The following is an 18,619-nucleotide window of genomic DNA, read 5'->3' on the forward strand; positions in this document are numbered from 1 at the left end:
AGTAGGGAAGATTGTAGAATATAGGACAGAGTGATAGGTGGATACTGTGCTTAGAAAATTTGATTTCATCATCTGTTCATAGGATACACTGAAGCAGTTAGAGACAAAATAAGCAAGGAAATACACACACTTAAGGCTCTATTTTAATTGGTTAAGAATAAACCAATGGGCCTTGGAACAGAATAATATTAGCCATTATTAGAAAAAGTAAAAAAAAGAGATGTAGGAAAACTCTAGGAAAAAGGAATTAATATAAACTGCACCTCCCCTCCAAAAAAAAGATGAGAAATTTAGAATGTTAGACTGTTTCACTAGGAAAATTAGAAACAGTGTGGATATTAACTATAACTAACTTGAAAATGTGTCTGATAAATGTTGGGGGGGAGGGGCTCTGTCTTTAATCTTTCATATATGAAGAATACTGTTTTTTAAAAAGGAGCTATATGTGCAGGTGTTAGATTATGTTCCATGAAGCAGTAGAATAATATAGAATATTTGTGAGATTTATTATCTGGCCACCCATGATTTAAAATATGTTTCCCTATTATTTAAACTATGGTCATTAGTAGAAAACATATTCTTTGTCAGTTTACTAACCTATAAAACAGAAATATAAACATGTTTCAGGTAATATCATGGTGAAGTTATGCAACATTTATGCCTGGATAGTGTAGGCATTCAATAAGAATTATTGTGGATTATTAATGCATTATTATTTTGGCAGTATACATCTTTTCTTTTGAAAGCGCATTTAAATATTTGGTTTTATAGCCAGATTCAAAGGAATTATTTAGACATGACTTCTAGGTATTTATTAGTTTATACATCACTATCTTTTCTATTTGCTTTTATAGTTAAGTTTTATAATTGCCAAGAAGATCACACATTAAAATAAAACTTTCTGAATAAGTGTAAAGAGTTGATTTTTCCCCCCAAAGACCAACATATATAAGAATATCTTTTGGGGCTTCCCTGGTGGTGCAGTGGTTGAGAATCTGCCTGCCGATGCAGGGGACATGGGTTCGAGCCCTGGTCTGGGAAGATCCCACATGCCTTGGAGCCACTGGGCCCGTGACCCACAACCACTGAGCCTGCGCATCTGGAGCCTGTGCTCCGCAGCAAAGGAGGCCACGATAGTGAGAGGCCCACGCACGCGATGAATAGTGCCCCCCCCCCCTTGCCACAACTGGAGAAAGCCCTCGCACAGAAACGAAGACCCAATACAGCCAAAAATTAAAAAAAAAAAATTAAAAAAAGAATATCTTTGCGAATAAAAACAATATATTTTGATAAATGTTTTGAAGATCACTCAGAAATAATAGTGTTCTATCAAGATATCTAAAGATAATCTGATTTTCTCCCCCGCTTTATAATTATCAAACATTGCAAAAATAACTATAGGTGTGTTTTTAAATTTTATTTTATTTTTTCAGGAATTACTCTAGTCAATATTAATATAAGGACTCAGTTTATTACAAAAAAAGATTTGTTCTATCCTTTTTTTCTGGACACTCAAGATCACAAATGATCTTTGTACTGATCCTTCAATTTTCCCTTCATATCTGTTATCTTCACTTTTTGCCATTAAGATAATTCAGGAAAATATCCTATTTTTTCCCATGTGACAACTTTTGTTTTTTGCAACATTGTTCATCAGCCTTTTACTGCTGCCTATGTGGATTCTGTAAATTTGTTTTAATTTCTTACATATTTTATTTCACACATATTTACTTCATCTTTCCCCATTGCCTGTTTTTTTCTCAGACTTTTTCTCTTTTTGACCATACCCGAGTTTATGTTAATGATGTTACGTTTGGAAAACACCAAAGGATGGAGGTTGTTTCCTAGAGAACCCAACCACATGATTAGAGGGTTGGAACTTTCAGTTCCACTCACCTAACCTCTGGGGAGGGGACAGAGGCTTGGACTTGAATGGATCCAATGGTCAATAATGCCTTGTAACAAACCTTCCAATAAAAACCCAAAAGGGCAGTGTTTGGAGAATTTCCAGTTGGATGAATACTTGGAGATTCGGGGAGAGTGTCACACTTGGAGGGAATTTGGAAGCTCCTTGCCCTTTCCTCCTACCTTGTCCTACATCTCTTTCTTCAGACTGTTCCTGAGTTATATCCTTCTATAATGAGCCAGTAATCTAGGAATAAAATGTTTCTCTGAGTTCTATGAGCCACTTTAGCAAATTAATCAAACTCAAGAAGGGGGTTGCTGGAACCTCCGATTTATAAGAGTTCAGTCAGAAGCACAGGTGACAACCTGGGCTTTCAACTGGTGCCTTAAAGGGGGTGGCAGTAGGTGAGGGCAGTCTTGTAGGACCAAACCCTTAACTTGTAGGATTTGAAGCTATCGCCAGGTGAATAGCATCAGAATTGAGTTGAACTGTAGGACACTCAGCTGATGTGTGAGAACTGCTTGGTGGTATGGGGGAAAAAAATGCTTTGGAAACTGGTATTAGAATCATTGTAGGCTCCCTTAAGGAGGGGTCATAATCTTGGGTGAGACAGTCCCTTCAACCAAGGTCAGCTGATGGAAAGGGACTGAGTCCTGCACCATTAAAAGGCAATATTCCCGGCATCTAGGGAGAACGAGTACCTTTGTCTTGAAGGGTACCTTTGTGTCTACTACAAGTGTATAGAAGCAATTAAAATGTGTGTAATGGGAAGGCATATTTTTAAATGTTTACTCATTTATTCTAGGATCTTACACACCATTTTGCCTTAGAACTACATACTGGTTGTATCAACAAATACTTTATAACACCTAAAATGTAATTATTTCCATGTAAGTCTCAAACACTTGTTTATGATCATAACAGCACTATTATTTTGAGTCATTCTGTAAGAGGAATTTCTAAATTCTTTAGTGTGCCATGGACATAACAGGAGCCAGAACTGCAGTGTTTCATGGAATGAAGATCTTCTCAGAGAAGGTGAGAAAATGGAGAAAGCAGAGGATTTCCATGTTAGAGGCCTACAGTAAAGGCAAGAGACAGAAGTGCCTATCTTTGTTCTTTTTCTTCCATTTTTCTCATTTGCCATGGAACTCCCAGAAGAGAAAAAAATGTTAGAAAATTCCAATAAATCAGACAGCCAAGGACAAATAATTGCATTCTTGGACTGAAATGCATAGCTTGGGAGATTCCAAGCCTCTAAGCCACCTCCAGTATATCCCGGGAAATATAGTATATCATTTGCTGTGAAATTTGGCCGAATTGATGGATTTACAGAACATTACTGGCTCAGCAAGTTCTATAGAGGTATGTTAGCATTCCAAATATTCCAATAAACCACAATGAGGAAACACCAAAGGGCTGAGAGGGCTGGACATCAGGAAACAGTCTGCAGTAGAACAAACAAGTAGAGAGTGTGGATACTTATATTCTGAAACAAATTTCTAAGTCCACAGACCATGGCAGTGAATACTGTTATAATGCCCAAAAGATTAGCTTGGACAGGTTGCAAATTAGTGGTCATAAATGCAGTGATCAGATCAGCATATGCCAGCCCAGACCAGAAAAATCACTCTGCAACCAGAATTCTGATGTCTCCTCCCCTATCCCAAGTACTCAGAAAGTCACACAAGAGATAAGCAGGCAGTATAGGGAATCTGAGCACTCACCTGGAAAAAACTGAGTCATCAAAAACAGACTATTTAAACCAGCTCAAAAAAGAACTAAGAATATGAATTGATTGCAAACTTAAGTGACTGCTCAAACTGGAGGACACTGTGAGATTATTAATTGCCAACTTACTTTTCCCAGCTCCCCAGGTAGGAGAGGATAGTGAAAGTGATCATCCAGTTATAGGATATAAAGATGCTACATTTTGAATAGCATGAGTATTTTGAGTGAATTTGTTATGCAAATGTTCAGATGAACTGACAAATTCAGGAACCTCTTTTAAGACCCTGTATTTCTTTCATTTACTTGCTATAGTTAGTGCATAAAGACCACACAAATTAAAAAAATAAGTCATCAGCTGAGAGCCATACTAATCAAAATCCACAACTATCTATCAGTTTCAAAGTAAGAAAGAGAAGGATCTTCTGGAACTCAATAAACTAAGGCAAAATTGTGGAAAGGTAAAAATGAATATAAAAGAAAGTCATGCAATATTGCAAATATATTTGAAGAATTAATGTGTCAGAAAGATAAGCTGTTTGGAATCCTGAATAGAGAAACCTAAAATAAAAAATTGATCTTGTTCATACTTCATTGTCTAGCACATATGAGAATTCCTGTCATAAAAAAGAGTAATCTACTTTAGATCAAAAGGTATATTTATGCATTTATTCAATACTTGAATGCTTACAATAATGGAGGCCCTGTGCTGTGCATGAGGCATTCAAAGATGAATAAGACATGGGTCCTGTCTCTAAACACTTCACAATCTTCTGGGAATGATAGACAAAAAAGCAAAGTATCACATAAAGGGTACTAAATGCCATGATAGAGGGTATGGAGAGAGACAGGAAACATCTGGCTTGGAATGGTCATGGAAGACTTCTCTGAGGGGGTGGTACCTCATGCTAAATGTAGGAGGTAGGCAAAATCATAAGGAATTAAACAAAGTTATTGGCAATAATATTCCTGGCATGAAGAATATCATGTTACATATCAAAGGACAGAAATGATTGACTGTGTATAACACATTTAAAGGACAGATATTTCACATGGGAAGAAAATGAGATATCCTATGATAAAGAGTAAGCTACTATTCTGAATTGTAGATGGAGACCAATTCATATTGGTCAATTCACATTAAAATATCACAATAAAACATGTGAATTTTATCTTTAAGGTAAGGGGAAATCATTTCTAAATTTAAAGCAAGAATACAATGTCATCATATTTGCTCTTTAGTAAAAGCTATATTCTTACTATGGCAGAGAATGGTTTGAATGGAAACAAGAAAAAATAGTAAGGAAGTATTCCAGGTCTTGAAAATACAAACATGACAAACTAATCTGAGATGTTTAGACTAACAGTAGGAGAAAAACACAAGTTATTTAAGTTATTGAGCAAATTGGCTTAGCTGATTGGATGTGGGGAAGTGGAGAGAAAGGAAAAATCAAGTATGAGCCTTGATTTCTGCATTATTGGCTAGATAATAGTCAATGCCACTCCCTGAATGTAGAATGTAACAGGAGAAGGAGCTGTTTGTTTGTTTCATTGTTTGCTTGTTTTCCAGGGCAGGGACTGTGAGAAGGAGGTGAGTTCAGTCTCCATTTGATCCACCCTGAATTAGATATGCTTAGGAGTTACTCATATTTATTAAAATGTGAAATGAGTAACCAGCCATATATATCAAAGCCTGAGAGAACATTTCATGGTGAAAGTGTTGATTCTGCCATTCTTCAGATGAATAGTGGCATGTGAAGCAATGTGTGTGAGTTAGAATACCCTGAGGAAATCCTGAGAATTAAAACTGACGAGGGACAAGGAGGGCAAACCTAAAGAGAATTGAACTTTTAAATGGTGAATAAAGGGAAGCAGAAGCTATATGAGAAAAAGAAAAGAAGTATCTGGATATTAAGGAAAGACAAAATAGACTCCATCATTAGAGAAGTGCTTTGGAGACCATGAGGAAGTATAATTCTAAAATCAAAATGTTTATTAATAACATTCTACATCTCAGAGAAAGTAAGTCAGAATTGAAAAGTGCTAAATTAATGCCTGGGCATCCTGAGATAGGTGAAGTCATTGAAAAATAAGGAAAATATTATATAGCATAGTCTACTAAGTTTTTGAGAAGTTTAGCTACAAATTAAGGAATGCACTTGAAGTCACATGGAAAATACCAGACTGAATTTTATTATTTTTAATACAGAAAAAAATTGAGGGGGCAAGGCTATTAATGAGTAAGAAGTTGTGATATTCAAGATAAAGAGGAATCGTTGAACATGATTCATTAACAAATCATGGTATTACTGACTTGTGCACAATAGCAGACCCTTTTTTGGTGGTAAGGGCATAAATTTGGATGAAGATGCAGATATTGGTGGAAGGTGGGTTTAGGACGAAAATTTGAGGACGTTTACATTTAACGACCCCCTCTTCCTGTGAAAGAGTGTGGTCCTCTGCTGAGAGTATATGGGGAATGCAGGTATGGGGCTTGAAGACAGTGGAAAATATTTGAAAAAGGTGTTTTAAAAAATGAGGGAGTGAACACACAGAAAGCTTGCAGGGCACGGGGAGGGCTAAGCTAATACTGTTGATTATTCCTTTTTATTGGATCCAATTCACATGTCTCTGAAATTCTCTCATAGCCATGTTGGTAAATAAATTGCACAGGCAGATCTTACAGAGAGGATACAAGGTGGATCTCACAGGAGGCTAAAATGGAGGACAAAGGCTTACTGGATTTAAGGACTTGGGAAAGAGTTGAGGTCACAGAAAGAATTATGAGGTTTAAAATGAGTAGGAAAATAATAAATCCAGCGCAGAGATAAGCAATAGGAAAAATGGAGATATCAGGAGACAAGAGGTCTCCAGCAGTTGAAGAAGAGGAGCAGTATAGAAGGAAGCAGAGGATTGGGCAAATTCAAGGGATTCAGAGGGTGATGTAGTGTTCAAATGCCAGCAGTGGACTTGGCCAGAATGTTGTTCATTAAAACAATCTCCCTGGTCTTAATTTAATACAGTGAGGATGATACAACAGATTGAAAAAATCAAACTAAAGGACTCCCACATTTTCAGCCCTGTATCCAATTAACCTTCCTTTTCAGCATCACGTTCTGCTATAAGTGTTAGATGTTTAACATTGGACAATCCACAAATATTCTTTGCCTCAGCTTTTTACTGATACAATCCTGAATTCACACAATTTTTGAAAAATTGTAGTAACCCACACTTAAATAAACCTACATAAAACTTTCAGCCTCCCTAGAGTTCAGAAGATATGTAAATGTGTGTTAGCGTTTTTGCTATTAAATATGCAAAAATTATGGGGGAAGAATGGATTGTAAGTTTGGGATTAACAGATACAAACTATTATATATAGAATGGATAAGCCAGGGCCTACTGTACAGCACAGGGAACTATATTCAATACCCTGTGATAAACCATAACGGAAAAGAACATGAAAAAGAATGTATATATATATATATATATATATATATATATATAAAACTGAATCATTTTACTGTACAGCACAAATTAACACAACATTGTAAATCAACTATACTTCAATAAAATAAATTTTAAAAAATAAAATAAAATAAATATGCAAAAATTAAATGGAATTTTCTTAAATATTACCTAGTATGTGTTACATAAAAGTAGTAACAACAATAAAAAGCAGTAATTCATTCAAATGATCATATTACCAGATCTCAGAACCCTTTAGTTTGCACATATAACCAGGAAATCTGTTTCCATACATGGTTTTAAGGTAAGCAGAATCATTTAGGGATAAAGGAAACAAATGCTGGCAGTGTTTTGAAGTTAATTTGAGGAGTTGGCTACTTAAAAAGTATTTGTGAGATAATAGCCTCTCCTTATTCATTTGAAGTTTCATATAATTAGTTGTTATTGTGGAAGTGAACAAAACATCTAAGAAGAAATTCATATGGCTATTCATGGAAAGGCTTTTGTGTTACATTAATTGGAATCTAAGAGGGTAATGCAAACCTAAGTATGTTTCATTGAAAGGAAAGAAAAATAACAGAATATATAGCCTCACCTAATGTTTTAGTTCCTCATAGCTACCAACATCCTAATGATACATTAAGTTTTTAATCTTTATATGTCTTTTGTCTGATTTAACGGATTCTCTTTAGGTTTCAGGCACTAATCTCAAAATTTCATAAACTGCTTCCTTTTCGTCAATGAAACCATCTTGCAAAAAAGTTTAGCGTATTTATTAAGGAGGTTTTAAAAAACACTGTCTTAATTAAAAATTTATAAATTTATAAATAATGAGGAGAATCATATTGATTTTAGCTATTAATCTTTTACAAATGTTCTGTGCAAAAATCTTTTGAATCAAACCAACTTGAACAGTAAAGCATTCAGAATTAAAATTATAACAGTCAGTGATTGAAGCATATCTAAAAAGCTAGAATTTAGTTAATGGATAGTGTCTTAACAGCATCTCCCAAACACTCCCTTTAATTTTTTTTTTTTTTTTTTTTTAGGTTTGATATTTCTATTTATTTATTTATTTATTTTCAACACCTTTATTGGAGTATAATTGCTTTACAGTGGTGTGTTAATTTCTGCTGTATAACAAAGTGAATCAGCTATACATATACATACAGACACGTATCTCCTCCCTCTTGCATCTCCCTCCCAACCTCTCTACCCCACCCCTCTAAGTGGACACAAAGCACTGAGCTGATCATTTTTAATATATTTTTTTCACCATTACAAAAGTAATTCCAGAAGAGTAAATACAGTTTGGAAAGTCAAAATAGAAAACACACAAATTATTAGTCTTATCACGTAACACAGAGTATAAATTTCTGTATTTATATTTGATAGGAAAAGCTCCCTCATTATTGTACAAACAATTGACTGAAGAAAGGATAATCTTTTCAACTAGTAGTGCTGGAACAATTGGACAGCCATAGGCAAAATTCAACCACACACACATACACACGCACACATACACACACACTCAAAGAAACCCTCACTGTAAACCTCACCCCACATCTTATAAAAATTAACTAAAAATGGTTTAGGTTTAAACATAAAACTATAGAACTTTTAGAAGAAATCACAAAATAAAATAATTGGGACCTGGGGTATATGAAGACTTCTCAGACATGGCCAAAAAAAAGCATAAACCATAAAAAATAAAATAGAAAAATTAGACTTAATACAAATGTTAATATAATATAAACACTTACTAAAGTAAGTGTTGCTCTGTGATAAACGCTGAAAAGCTAAAGATATGCAAACCATGTATCTGGCAAAGGAAAGAAAACAAAAAAACCCTCAAAATTCAACAGGGAAAATAACAGGCAAAAGATGTGAACAATCTTTTCACTAACGATGATATACATATGGGTGGCAAATAAGCACATGGAAATGTGCTGAATTTCATTAACCATTACAGAACTGCAGGTTAAAACCCCAATGAAATATCATTACATACCTATTGGAATGGCTAAAATGCTGGCAAGAATTTGGAGAAACTAGTTCTTTCATATATTTCTGGTAGGAATGTAAAATGATACAACCACTCTAAAAATTATTTGAAGGTATTTATAAAACTAATCTACACTTACAATATGATCCAGTAATTGTACTCTCAGACACTTATCCTAGAGAAATGAAAGCCCATTTCATATCAAAACTTACATGAATGCTCATAGCAGCTTTTTTGTAGTAGCCAAAAATTGGAAACAACACTGATCTTCAGTGGGTGAATGGCCAAATAAAATGTGATATACACATACCATCGCTTATGAGTGAGAAGTTAATAAAACAAAAACAAGACAAAACAAAATAAAACAAAAACCACTATTGATAACGTGTAACAACTTGTCTGAATCTCAAAAGGCACTGTCTTTAAAAGTGAAAAAAGTCAGTCTCAGGAGGTTATATGCTTTATGATACTGTTCACATAACAATCTTTAAATGAAAAGCTATAGAGAACTAGAAGAGATTAGCAATTTAGTGGGTAGGGTGAGGAGGGAAGGTATAACCATAAAGAGCAGGGAAGGACATTTCTTCGTGGCGAAGGAACAGTTCTGTATCTTGAGTGTGGAGATGATTACAAAAATCTCTACACATAGAATAAAATTACATCAAACTACACAGACACACACAAGTACATATAAAACCAGGTGAAAACTGAATAACATCTGTATCCTAGTTAACAGTAATACACAATTATAAATTTCCTGGTTTTGATATTATATTGCAGTTATATAAAATGTTACCATTAAGGAAAGTTTAGTAAGGTTGCACAACATTTGTACTATTTTGTAACATCCTCTAAATTACAATTATTTGAAAATACACAAATTAAAATATCAAAGAAGTAGAATAAAGAGAATAATACACAATATAGGCAGAAATAAATTAATTTGCAAACAAATACACTGAAGAAGATGACAATATGAAATGCTTTTTAATTTGAAGAAACAAGTAAAATAGCCAAATATCTGACAAGAAAGGATTAAGTAGATAAGATGTTGGAAATAAGGAGACAACTAAGCATAAGATATTTTCTAAATTATAAGTAAAATGCTTTGATGAAAAGTATGCCCAATGTATATGAAAACTATTGAAAGACTTAGTTTTTACAAATATAAATTAAAATATTATAAATATGTGATATACATTTTGATTTTTAAAATAGTTGGATCAGTCTTAAAATTTTACAGACATAAAATCATCTATGTCAGACAGCTAAGAAGTTAGTTACACAAACTTTGTGTAATGGAAATAAACTATCTTCCACTAATGTTACAGAGATTACTTTCAGAGGCAAGGTGTCCAGCTCTGTTATTACACTAGAGTATGCTTTAGACACCCAAATCTTTCAGGGCATATAAAACAGAGACACCTTAGTGCAATCTTGGTTATGAACAGAGAAGCACAAATCAAAAATAAAGTTAAACAAAATAAATCAAATATTTATTTCAAAGTTGAAATACAAGAGGAAAATTTTTTTTCTCAGAACACTAGGAATTATTTGTATATTTAAATATCACAATATGCTACATTAATAAACTAGAAGAGAAAAATATCATACCAATGAAAATATACCACATGAAAAAATAATTCTGTTAAATGTACTATTATAGGATACATTATATTTACTATCAGATTTTAATAATTTTAAAACTCTTCTTAGCAATCTATAGAAAGAAACATCCTTAATTAGAATAAATAGACAAATGTATAAAACAAATATATTTAACATTAGTAAAATATTAATAAAAGATCATTTAAATATAGGAAAATAATAAGAATGTTTCTTAACACTTGTGCTGTTTGTAGAGTTAAACATATACTGTAGCTATAAATAAATTTGAATATTCACAAGGCCTTCATGGAGAAAATTATAAAATTTTAGGGAAAATTATTTGAAACATCCTATATACATTGAGAGATATTTCAAGTTTATGAATGGGAATACACAAACCCAAAATTTATAATCTGGAAATTTCCTGGACTTTTTCTTCAGTTATTTCTATGACTGTTTTACACACACATCTCTCTCTCTCTCTCTCTCTCTCTCTCTCTCTCTCTCTCTCTCTATATATATATATATATATATATATATATATATATATTCATACATATATATGAAACTCTTTTCTATTTTTTTGATCCTCATTTTTCCAGCAGCCTGTTCTATCATCTTCAATGTCTCTACAGGAAAAGAGAGACATATAGATTGGCAGGTTTTACTTTACTTGCATAAAAGGGGAGAAGGTCCACCATGACCTATTCAACACAAAAGTAAGGAGAGCTCTCATTTGGTGAGCTGATTCACATTCTGAAAGTCTCTGTCCTTCCTGAGCATATTACTGTATTGTTTCTGTAAAGGGCTTCTTATGAGCCTTAACTTGTGGGCCAAAGTAAATTCTGTCCAAGCAGGATTGAAGGTGGGGAGTATTCTTTCCACAGACAACTCACCTCTTTGATCTTTGGCCCACTTAAGGCTTCTGATCAATAGAGTTGTCAACTACAAGGGTACCCTTGTGAAGACTAGCTCCTAATACTGCTCCACCCTTCTCTTGGTAGACTCTAAATTGTTTCACCTCTGAAGTAGCTTATCTGTTACAATGATGACTCACATTTTCAGTGTAGAAATATATCTAAATATTTGGATTATTAATGTCTCCAAGTCCAGTTATCTGGGATTTTTAAATTATTATTAGTTTATTCCACTGTATGGAATTTTTGTTTTAAGAACTTAGGGAGGAATATAAATACTCTTGCTTTGAATTCCATTTTTAGTTGAAAGTGTTTTTATTTTTTAAGTTAAAACTTTTTAACTTAAAAATATCTTTTTTATTTAAAGATTTATGTAAATGACTATTTCTTCAGTGGAAAGATTGCCAGAATGGAAACAAAGTAACTTGTTCCCAATAATTATAATTATAGATTTTATAATAGTTTTGAAGCACTTCATATTTTCCAGGCATGGTGCTAAATGCACCTTATGAATATCTCATTCAATCGCCACAACAATCATGTGAGCTGCTGATAATTTTGCTATTTTTTTTTTTCTGAGAAAGAAACTAAGGCTAAAGAAGTTTAAGTAATTTACTCATGATCTCACAACTAATATATAGCAAATGAGCTGAAGTTAATCTGACTGTAAAAGCTCTTCTTATTTGTGCAACAAACATTTATTTGGGGAGGGGAACTTTTTAGCCTAGCATGGATTTGGAAGTATAGCTTTTTTCAGGCACTGCCAGAAATAGTCATATATGTCTTTAAATGGGAAACCAGGCAAACATATATAAAAATTGAAATGGTTGCAGGTAGAGAAAGTGGAAATAGAGGGAAGAGGAAGATATGAGAGCCTTAACTGTGGAACAATAAGAGAATCTTCGTGGAATTACCTTTCCTAAGAAAGTTCCACAAAAGTTTACTACTAGTAAAATTGAAGACTATATATAGTCAACAATAATTAAAATAAAATAAAATAGAACCACAGACACTTACAAGAGTTCCCTAATCTCTTGAACCATGCTTAACTATGCTCTTTTCTACCTCTCTTCATTTCTGCAAACTGCCTAAAGAGGTGACAGTCTTCGTAAAATTGGAATAGCCACAGGAGAATTGATATATTCAGCACTAGTCTGAGCGCTTTACATGCGCCAGTGATGCTCAATGTAATTTTGTGATTAAATCCAGATGCTGCTTTCCACTTGTAAAATTATATTAAAGAAAATATAATGTAAAACATTAATCATGTCATTTTATTTGATAAATCATAAGGGGTTCTTCTAAATAACTAAAGCTGCTAAGTAATCTAAAAACAAAAATAGAGTAAGAAATTCTCCCATGGGTTAACAGTTCAATTGAAATGGATATGCTTCATCAACACCTGTAATTTGCAAGACAGGTAGATTAGGCAACACCATCCATGAGGTAATGGAGAAAAAGTAAAGGTAGCAGTATCAGCATAAAGGGTTTAAAGATGGATTCTAAAATTTCTAATATTCAAGCTAACCTACAGCAAGTTCTCTTTATTAATAGACTTCAGGGTATAATTTCAGTGATGCAAAAATTTTTATTCAATGCCTAGCATGTGGTGTTTATTGAAAGAATTGTTATATTGCAAGGCCATATATACAAAATACCTCTCTGTTCACAATCTAATTGAAAAGTAAATATATAAATATATAAATTAAAATACAAAGCTCAAATTTTTTATAGACACATGAACAAAATTATATTATACTTAAGCACAAAAGCTGGATAAACTAACCTATGTTTGACAGAATCTCAGATACTTCAAAAGAGTTTTCTGGGTTGTAAAAGAAGCATGGAATTTTGTGAATTCTATTCATTTGAGTTCAAGTCTACAATTAGTAAATGTTGCTATTTTCAGAGACCTGCAGGACAAAGGCATAATGATACCAGTTATTTGGGGCTATATACACTTTGTGAGAATCAGACAGAGAAATGAAATATTCTGAATATAATGTGTTTTGAGATGTTAATATAGAGATATCGATATGAGGGGTAGCAGGAAAAGAGATAGGGCCTGGTTTTGGAAGTTCAGGGAGCAGTGTTTACAGTGTCATAGTGGTGTGAGTGAGCAACTAATTTCACTCCCACCCCGGAACAGTGAATATGGTGGACACTATGGGTGAGTCTGGAGCGGTGACTTTACAAAGTTGGATTTATTCTGTGACAATTAAGATAGTGAATTTTAATCAGAAGAGTGGTAACATTGACTTCATTTTTCAACAGCTCATAAGGATGGCATGGAGGAGAAAGCTCCTCCTGTAAGTCTTAAAGCTGGTGAAGACCTACACTCATTCTCAGAAAGAGAGTCCGGAGAGAAAAGCCAGGATTTTAGAGATATTTTTGCAATACAGTTGATGAAGGCTGGTGAATAAATGCATGTGAAGTGAAGAATATCAGAGGAAAAAAGGGAAAAATAATTTGGAGTTTATAGCTTTGGTTTCAGTGTTATAACTAGAAAGCATCACTCAAAATGTAGTATTGCCAGGCAGTGCACTTAGAAGGTGAGGGCTGGGGATTTTACAAGATCCAGGATGTACACCATTTGTGGATTATTTTAAATGTTTGAGATACTTGTGAAATATACAAGTGTAAATATCTCATAAGCAACTGAAAGTCTGCAAACAAATGACAGGTAGAAAAATTCCAGAGTCATCACAATTTAGATGCTGATAGAAGCTATAAGAATACCTGCAGTCAGTCAGGTAGAAATTACAGATCAGAAACAGGAGGTCTTCTCTATTTTTAAAAGACTTATGAATATATGCTTTTAGGACATCAGTTTAAATCTGCTGGAGATTTGAATTCTCATAACCAATTTGAATTGAACAGCAAATATTTTCCTTCCTAGATTATAAAGCGTAGAAGTGGTTTTCTGTATTAAAACATGTAGATAATATTCCACATTCAGTTTACCAGAAGTGTTTCCCCCACGACATAATTCTTCAGAGGTCAGGAAAAGAAAGCAGGAAAATTGTTTGCCATTTATTCTATTGGGGGGCCAGCGTTAATGCAGAAGCTGATTATAGAGTTGCCATTGCTTGCCATTATCAGAAAAGTGAAAAATAGAAATAACCTGGAATGAAATAAAGGCCTAACTTAAAACTAAAGGGAAAAAAAGCATCATTTGTAGAGAAAACTTAAAAGGTTAACTCCCCAGATAGCGGTAACTTTGCTTTGACTCTCTCCTGGTTTCAGAAAAGAAGAGTAAACAGCAAAGGAGAAATCTTCTAAATGTATGTCATGTCATCTTATAGAGATGTATAAAAGGGAAAAATGTTGATAGCATACAGAATGACATTTCAACTATTTGCCTCTCTTGAGTCTAACTGTATCTGGCTTCTTATTCCATTCAGTATCCCACACCTCCCCCTGACAACTCCCCAGTTGCCTGTGCTTCTAAATAACAGTGTGTACTTTTTGACATATAAACTTTGATTCAGATCCTACTTAATTTCCATAATCTTTTCAGACTCCTACAGATAATGACCCTTTGGTTTGAATTTAGCCATGTACCACTGATCATTCACTTGTTTTCTCTTGGAGTTTAATTTAATCATTCTGGTTTAGTTCAAAAGGATAAATAGTTTTCCACATGGTGTTTGGGTAAGAAATCCATTCAATTATGCCCTTATTATTATTCCCTCTGTAAATTCTGCTCTTCTTAATCCTCTCTCTAGCATCATTCTAGGGAAATGCCACTAAGCCCAAGTTCCCCCAGCATCACTCCTCTCCACCATCAGCAGCACACAGGCACACGTAGCCCTCACTCCCTTTTATGTGCTCAACACTGGCTCCTGCTGCCATTGCATCCCTCTCCACAGCCAGGGACTCCTTTGGGACCCTTGCTTAACATACATCCTTCCTGCTTGATACCTACCGTGACCTTAACTCTAAAAAATACACAGGTATGAACAATTTATAAATTGTAGTTACATACAGGATGTAAATAATGTATCTTCAGCTACATGATTTCCATGTCTTATATCTAGACCCCTAGTGCCACAAGAGATGTTGTTATCAAATCTCAGAAGTATGGGGATGGCAGAAAGAGAGCCCCTAGATAGAGGACTGATCAATTATCTGAGATAGAAAAAGCAATGAAACAGACATAAAGTAATGCAAATTTTTGAGGCTTCATAGCAGTTGTGCAGGGTTTAGGGGCTTGTAATACAATGGACAGGTAGACAGGACAGGTAGACAGGTACACTCATTCATGTATGCCCTTTGCCTGGGGAATCTGAGCAATTTTTCAAAGCCATTTTTGCATGGCTGATTTCAAGTGTGAGAAAGCAACTGACACTGGTAATCCTGATCTCAGCACATCAGACACTAAATCTGCTGATCAGAAAAATAGGTTTCCATTCCCACTTTTAAATCACGTTTTCCATGGGTCTAATTTTCACTCCCAATTCCCTTGTACATGAAATAACTTTGGTTTGTAGTCAGGTTAGTTAATCAACTATGCTGAAACATAGTTACAAATCTTTGCAAGTATTTAAGTATTAACAATTGTTTAACATTTGAATTTGCTTACCATATTACCTCATTAGTTGAGCACATAACTCAGCATTTATCAGTTCCCTTTAAAAATGAAGAATGACTTTACTTTGCAAGTTCATTGCCAATGACATATATATTAATTCTTCCTATTAAGCCCTCCAACTCTTCTACCCCTTCATTTTCATGAATTTAATTCTGTCCTCCATTCCCCATCAACTTGTTTGCGTATGTCAAAAGACCTATGGTTCTTTTATTTTCAGTTGATTGTTATTCAAATGATGTCCAGAGTATCATTTTTCTATTAATAATGATATTGATACTTCTCTTAGCTTGGACTACCTTAACAAAATACCATAGACAGGGTGACTAAACAACAGAAATTTATTTTCCCACAGTTCTGGAAGCTGGAAGTCCAAGATCAAGATGCTGGCCAATCTGATTCCTAGTGAGAGTTCTTTTCGTGTCTTGTGGATGGCCACCTTCTTACTGAATCCTCACCCGGAAGTGAGAAAGAGGGGAAGAGAACACTCTGCTCTCTCTTCTTATAAGGAGATTAACCCTATCATGAGAGCCCAGCCCCCATGACCTCATCTAATCCTAATTAAGTCCTGAAGCTCATCTCCAAATACCATCACATAGGGGGTTATGGCTTCAACATATAAATAAGTGGTCTAGGGGGAGAGACTTTCAGTCCATAGCAATGTTTGTATTCAAAGCAAATTACATACATCTGTATCAGGACTATTTTAACAATTTCCAGAATTCTCTGCCACACTTGTTTATAGCATGGCATGGCCAAAGTGAACAAATAAGTTTTACTTTTCTTTTAGCTATTTCTTTTATATATTCCAGTTATTCTATTCAATGCTACATGAGTGCTATTTATGAGACATTCCTTATTTGAGAATTTTTTCATGTTGCCATCCACATGAACAATTTAATTTGCTTTGGTGTAAAGTTCTCTAAATACTCCCCCTCCCCAAATGTTTCTCCATTGTCTCTTGGCTTTTACTGTTGGAAATAAGTCTTAATTTGAATTATGTGTGGACTTTAACTTCTGTTTTTAAGCTTCTCAGTGCATTTAGGATTTTAATTTGTTCTTCCACCACCACCATTACCAACAATAAAAACAACCAAAAAACCACTACATTTCTTGGAAAGGAATGTCTTAAACAATTTGTCTGAAATGTTATAAATACTTGCAATGGGCGTACATGAGCTTATTTCGTCTTAGAAAATATTATCTCATAATTAGTTATTAAGTTATCGCTCTCTATTTGTTCCGTTCTTTAGAAACACTGTGCTGTCAGTGGTAGTGCTGAGTCCTTACCTCTCCACATGTACCTGCTTCTTTTTTGTTGGTGTAATCCCATGTTTTTACGTTCTGTAGAGAGTCTTGTTTGTCCTCCACATTTAGATTTGATTTTTGAGAGCAATTTTTAAAAAATTTACTGTCCCCAATATACTTTATAATTTTGCTATTGTGTTTTATTTTCTTGAAAATGCTTCCTTATCTCATGAGTCTCACTTCTTATCTTGTTCTGGGGTATTTTTATCTCCTGACTTCTGCTCATCTCTACCTCTATTGTTCTCTGCTCATCCCTTTCTCTTCTTGATTTATCGAAGTCATTTACCTTCTATCAAGTGTGTTAAGATTTTCCTGAGAATTTTATTTCTGAATTTGCAGTAAATAATTTTATCATTATACAATACCTCCCAGTCTTGAAAATAAAAGTCTATTACACCCCACCCCATCTACCTTCACTGGCTGCTTAAATACAATAAAATATTTTAAGATTATGTTGGGGCAAGACCAGGTATTTCTTTTAGGGGGAGAGTTTGGTGGGGACACTAAACCTATTTGTAGAATCCAAGTTGATGTTCCTCTCCACTTACTAGTTTCTAGTGTATATTATCCCAGTGTAGACTTATTCTTCAATTCAGGCTTTTTTTTTTTTTTCATTGCATATTACTTTGGTCTAGATACATTTAATGTTCTACTACCTTGAGCTAATTTTAATTGTTAAATTGGCCCAGCTCTTTCCTCTATCCACGTGATTTTATCTATCTGAAATTTTCATCTTTCCCTCTTCACTCTAAAAATTCTGTTTATTCTTTATTCTTTCTCTGACAGCAAAGTATTTATTTTGTGCTAATTATATTTCTCAGGAGGTATTGTGGCATCCTGGTCTGTCTCCCCATTTGTTCTCTGTCAGTGTCCAGTGATGCAGCTCTAGTGCAGTGAAATCAGAGTACCTATGCTCTAACACTTACTAACCATTTGCCTTACGCAAATTATTTCACCACTCACTTATCTTTGAGTCTTGCATTTCCTGCATACAGAATTAGTATTTTAATACTACTCACCCATAGGTTTGCTTTTAAGAACAAATGAAACTATACAAAATTGCTTACATGTAGTACTTGGCATATAAA

This window comes from Balaenoptera ricei, chromosome 13, assembly GCF_028023285.1.
Source record: "Balaenoptera ricei isolate mBalRic1 chromosome 13, mBalRic1.hap2, whole genome shotgun sequence".
NCBI classification, from domain to species: domain Eukaryota; kingdom Metazoa; phylum Chordata; class Mammalia; order Artiodactyla; family Balaenopteridae; genus Balaenoptera; species Balaenoptera ricei.